Below are 6,000 nucleotides of genomic sequence, written 5' to 3'. Positions count from 1 at the left end.
CACACATAATGCCAGTGATTTTGAGTATTTTCTGCTCCCTGTGGGAGGATGGACATATATTACTGGAATGTGCTGTATAATGATTCACAAGAAAGGCAGTTCATAGTCCCAAATCAATTCTTATCTGTCTTTTTAAGATCAAGACTACATGTGATTAAACTTCAGAGTAGATACAAGCATATGCTACTCTCACTCTAAAAAATATTTCAAAAGCTCTTTAATAATATTTGTTCATGCTTTTATTATTTTCCCTTCATATTCCCCTTAATATTTATTCTTTCCTCTATATGTTTAACATATGTGTTTTTAAGTCAATGAAATTTAAGAGTAGCTTCTGAAAGAGAAATGGGTGCACCTTACTTTACTGAGCAGCTGGTTATAGATATACCAACTTACAGGTTAAAGTCTGCCCTCACAGTGGGATAAATCTGGAGTAAACTGGCTTAAATTGGTAATATTAATACCTTTTTACACTGAGATAATGAAGCAGGACTTGGATTCAATAATTTGTGACAGCAAATGAAATGGGGAGGGTGATGTACACTTGGTCAGCAGCGCACAAGTGACAGGTACTTGAACTAAATGCAGCTCACAGCTACCAGTCATTCCCAAAGAAACCTCCATCCACCATTGTATATTCTGTTTCTCTCATAAGAGTCTTCTCTTGAAGAGATTTAGCTTTCCATGTGGTCCTGTAAGCCTGCAAATGATGAAGAAATAAAACAAAAATAGATGAGTTGTGAACTTTACTATTGGATTGACTTGGCTTGCTGATAAAATGAAGCCATTATATTAAATTAATGATCCAGCTACCATACAGCAGTAGCAATGTATTTTAGTTACAGTATTTTTGGTTGGCTGAATAAAATAGCTTATTTACTTGTAAATACTTAAATAGAAGTAAAAACATCCTAAGTGATTTATATAATGATCCTTCTAAAGAAAGGATGAGATATTCACTTCTGAATCTATTAATGAAGAAAAATTAATATAAGTATAACAAGAACGGGTACATTTACCAGCCAGATGACAGAAGAAGGTTCTAATAAAATAAGCAATACTCAATGTCAATTTTCTTATTCAGAAATATTTCTGAAATGAATGGTTTGAGGTGTTTTTCCTGTTAGGGATGCTTTTGTGGCTGATGCATAGACAAAATTCATTAACTTAACCTCCCATTGTGACATTGTTCCAACTGACATCGTAACCTTGACCCATTTATTCCCTCCTGTATTACATTCTCTTTTTTATTGTATGTTTGGCTCACCTACCTGTATGGTATTTCCCATGCCACATGGTATTTTGTAAAGTAGCAATCATGTTTTGACAGCTCTGGTAAAATTGATATGTAGAATTATACATTGATACATATTTTTACATATATTTTTAAAAAGCCTTTAAATAAAAAGTTTAACTGAGAAATTCAGATATTTATTTACTAGACAATAGTCTGACCTGCAAATGACAGTTCCTCCAGCATCTCACAAATAAAGAAATAAAGAAATACACTAGAGTGCTTAATTTTTATTGTTCTGCACAGTTGCAGTTTCCACGCTCTCCAAAACTTGTGAGTGAGATGTGCAGATTCCCATGATCTTCACTGAATGCAGCATAATTCTGTGTAAGCACAGCCCATAGTGAAAGAGCTGGTGAACTGCTCCACTGAGTCCAGGGAGACCTGGAAAAGCATTTTCAAAGCTATGTTTCCCCATCCACAGGGGTTACAAACCTAAACCTGGATTTGCTGTGGGGTTTGGGACTTTGCAACTGCCCCTGCAATATGGCTTGCGTGCACTGAGGTGCCTGTGTTTAGATTAGGGGACACTTGGAAATTATTTTAGTTCTTTGACAAGCACCAGGAGATGGAGCTCCAGACTGCACAGCAGAGTTTCTTGGTGCCAGAACAATGAAACCTGTCATTTCTGCACCGTTAAACGCTTCTTTCTTTTCAGCTCATCATTTATAGGATTTCTTTAGATCATCTCTCTACTTACGGGAATTAAATGCTCCTCCTTTGAAGGACTGTGTTAACCCCAGGGAGCAATTGCTAATGTTTTTCTTCATGGATCTAGAGCCTAAAGTTAAAGGAAAAAAAATCTGATTAGGGAGAAATCAGAACAGACATTAATTTAAAATAGGTTTTGGGGATTATTCTGGTAGTACACAGTAACTATAGATCTATGATGTTCACAGTTTTAAGACTACAGAGAAATGCTCAAAAAGTAAAATTCCTTGAAAAATACTATCAGATACATCCCTACTAACTCCCTTTAGAAATGGAAACCGCAAAATTCTTTATGTAAAAGCACAGTAGTTAGAAAGGGGAGAAGGAAACAACATGAAAGTTCTCCATGATACAGTGTGTGTATTCCTTCACTGGCATTTCAAAAATGCCACATTTTGGGGGTTCTAATAATTTTAGGCCACATTTAATCACTTCTGTGAAGACAAAAAAAAAGTCATTGCTTTGTTCAAAGCAGTGAATTTTGGAGCTGTCTGAGAAATCATTACCTGCTGTGGAAGTCTAACCAGAAAACTGTTCTCATATGTGACCTGAGAACAACATTCTAATAAATCCCTTAGAAAGTGAACCCTTCGTGAAACAAAATTAGCTCAGCTCTGGTTTAGCCTCCCACCTCACAAGAAGCCTGATACGGCAATTAACCTTGTTTTTAACTGATATTTAAACTTAGAGCGCATGCACATGCTTTGATCTCTAGTCAGATTTTTGATACCAATCAGGGAGATTGTGTCCAACATCCCAGAGCTGCAGGTTTCTCAGAGCGTGTTGCTATTAACATTTTCCCAGTAAAACAGTTACATGTTGAGAATAAAACTTTAAAAAGCTATAAAGAGGCTTAAGAACATAATTCATGCTGACTTTTACTTTTTGTGTATGTGTCAATATCTTTTCATTAAATCACAGTAATTTAAACTGATTTTTTCCCCCTCTGTGCTATGTAAGATGAGAATATAGAGTAAAAACCAGATCTTGTTTTTATGCTATACTGCTTCAAAGCTGTGATATTATTTCTGGTAAAAATAGTCTACAAAAGACCTTTATGCTAGTTATAAATGTTTGACATAGAAAATATGTGAGAGACCAATTATGGGCTGATCAGAAATATCTCTTGACATTTTTAGAGTGCAATGTGAGAAGGGTTCATGTATTTACTTATGACTTTTTCAAATAGGGTTCTCCAACTCAATGGGAGTCACTGCACTTAGTGTTCCAAGGAAAGATAAGATTTTTATGATGGGGGCAGGGAAAAGAACATGTCTTCAGGCTGAAATAGTAATCAGTTTTTAGATCAATCACCATTATGTAAGTTTTTCCACTGGTAGCAAGATATTAAGATATTTACAGCCAACATATATCACACTGAATGGATTGTATGAAGGAAGAAGGAAAAATGAGAGTGTACTCAACATACAGAGTTTTCATTAAAAGTCTAAATAAGATAGCTGCTAAATAACTTACCTCAGACTCTCTTGCTAAAGATTAGAGAATGAAGTCTTGCTGTAAGCTTAATATTTCTTTTTCATATTTTTTAAATTGGACTTACCAATATACAATCAAAATTTCATTTTCCTAAAACCACTCTTCCATGTTTATACTTAAAATACTTAGGAATACAAACCAAGAGCATACAAAATATTATTTACCCAGTTTGTGAAATTCATGGAATGAACTGGCCATTTTGGCTTCTAGAATTATGAAAAAGTTGTATTGTGAAGGCCACAGGCTGCCCTCACATCCTTGTTACCACAGCACACCCTGATGTGATCATAGCAGTGCATCCTGAGTGAATGTACAAACTGTACTTGAACTAACTGCCCAAGGCTGCAAAAAAAAGAGGAAAACTCACTCTAGATAGTTAATTCAGAGCCCTACCTGTGGTCTGACACCAGCAGAGGTACCACTTCTGTGTGCTGGTATTCTTGTTCTGCAGCTGGGTCCTTGTGGTTGTGAAGAACTCAGCTTCCTCTCCATACCAAATATAAAACTGGGCTCAAGAAATGCCCCCAAGGTCAGAAAAATGTTAGTTTAAATGTGTGCAGATTCCCAAACTTTGGTCTGTTGTGGGTAAGTGGTGCAAGAAAGAGAACTAGTTCCACTTCTGGCTATTAAGAAGTGGTCAGATAAATAAAACTGCTATATTTACACTACTTCAGATATGTTACACAGTCATGAAGAGAGAAAGCCTCTTCTGGTCTGCTAAATTGTATATACCCCATATGTGGGACAAATTGCTGTATCAAAATACAGTTACAATGCAAAATGATGAGAATTCCTGTTTCAGTATGATAACAGGATCACAGAGATTGCACTTCTTACTTCTAGAAAAGAGGGTGAGTATATATAGAACATGCCTGGTAGCAGCTTCTATAATTAACATTGAAAAGTAGTTAGCATTGTAATTCCCTGTTTTCAATCACTTAAAGCTTTATGAAACATCTTCCTTTTGTGCTGCAATTTTCATGCTGGATTTATGCCAATGTCAGCATTTTAAAGTAAGAAGAAAGATTCTTCTCTATTCCCAAGAGAAGAAGACTGAAAATATACACTCACAGGGGTGACTGCTCTGTGCAGTTCTGTGCCCCAAAGTTCTGTTGTTTGAATGTTGCAGTTTGCCAAGGACTGGACCTTGCCAAGGCCCACGACTTTGTCCCAGGGGACAGTATAAGTGATTTGTTCATATGGAAAAGGAGTAGCATGTACTAAAGGAGATAATGCTCTGGGAATTGACATGGGTTTTTTCCCCCCACATTCTCCACAGGAAGGTTTGTTGGCTAAGAAAGTTAGAAAAATTGATGTTCAAGCTCCCACCTTTCTCTTTCAACTAGCACTAACAGCTGCCTTACATATCAATAGTCTTAGTTGCTTATGTTTTAGTAGCAGAATACATTGACACTTGAAAAGAAACCAGGCAAAGTTTTCATATCTGTGCAATGCTCACATACATACTTAAGCATTGTCCCAATTTAGAGCAGAAAGAAGGAAAAGATTTTGTGTGATCACACTTTTCATAAATACCAGCAAAGTGTAGAAATGTTAATGTGTCTTCAGTCATAAATATGTCTGTTAAGCATGCAGTTTTTAAAGGTCAAGTAGGACTCTTAAATTTTCTTGTAATTACAATCTTTATTCTGCAAAGATAGTAATGTTTGCTTACTCTTAGAGTTAAACCGTTTGTGAAATATAGCAAAATGAAAAAATTCCCTAGGTGTGTAAAGATACAGTTTAATCCATGGCAAAAGGAGAAATGTTTCGCCAAGCAAGCTGATAGAACCTGGGGTGCTCCTTTTATTAATTGATGCAAACCTTAAAAAGAAATTATCTTACCTATATACATATCCACTTTCTTGTGGAAGTGCACACAGAGAATCTCTGATGTTTCCTCTTTCCATGTTCAATCACATCTTTGCCTTTTAAACACTCAGCAAAAGCTAAGACCACAGTTTCATGGACAGTTTAAGTGATCTGCTAAGGTCTTTCTCCCCTTCCTCTTCACCTCCAGCATCTCTGCCACCCAGGGAGATCCAGGAAATACTCTAGCTGAGAAAAGAAAATAAAAACTTCTATATGGGCTACTCTCCCCAGTTTGATCTGCTGCTTTTAAGCCCTTGGCTCTGCTGATCCATAACTTATTGCTCTGAGCCCAGTTTCTCTCCAATGAATTTCCTTCAATTCATATCAGAAATGGAAGAGAGAAATGATGTAACTCCAAAACCATTATCTTCTCCCCTGTGGATTGCTACACGAACATGAAATTGGTACAATGTACATGAACATGTACCAACAAACCAGCAGTGTCCACAGATGCCCTGCTATGCCAGCAGCTGTACAAATAAAAGCACATACATAAAGGAGTCATAATCTTGGCTAACTATAAGATACAGATAACTATAAGACAAGCAGAAAAAGCATCTTTACTAGCAGTAATTTTAGTTTTGTTTTGGACAGGGAACCTATGGATGTAGTGGCCACACTACAAA

At 36.4% G+C, this 6,000-nt stretch overlaps 1 long non-coding RNA gene across 19 annotated transcripts in view; it reads right to left on the bottom strand.

Moving 5' to 3' along the window:
• Positions 1-262: 262 nt before the first annotated feature.
• Positions 263-6,000, bottom strand: part of LOC138113569 (uncharacterized) — a 212,736-nt gene continuing 206,998 nt past the window's right edge. For 6 of the 19 annotated variants that reach the window (XR_011152241.1, XR_011152251.1, XR_011152256.1 and 3 more), the window contains 4 exons: positions 5,348-5,560; positions 3,896-4,007; positions 1,995-2,075; positions 264-700 (listed from right to left, as the gene is read on the bottom strand). This is a non-coding gene — a long non-coding RNA (uncharacterized lncRNA). Of the gene's footprint in view, positions 701-1,270; positions 1,333-1,994; positions 2,076-3,895; positions 4,008-5,347; positions 5,561-6,000 lie in introns of those variants that run through there. The other 13 variants (XR_011152257.1, XR_011152252.1, XR_011152250.1 and 10 more) reach the window with 7 other exon arrangements.

This window comes from Aphelocoma coerulescens, chromosome 7 (assembly GCF_041296385.1).
Source record: "Aphelocoma coerulescens isolate FSJ_1873_10779 chromosome 7, UR_Acoe_1.0, whole genome shotgun sequence".
In the NCBI taxonomy this organism is placed as follows: domain Eukaryota; kingdom Metazoa; phylum Chordata; class Aves; order Passeriformes; family Corvidae; genus Aphelocoma; species Aphelocoma coerulescens.
Note: the sequence above shows the minus strand (reverse complement) of the source record. Positions and strands in the feature narration are given on the sequence as shown.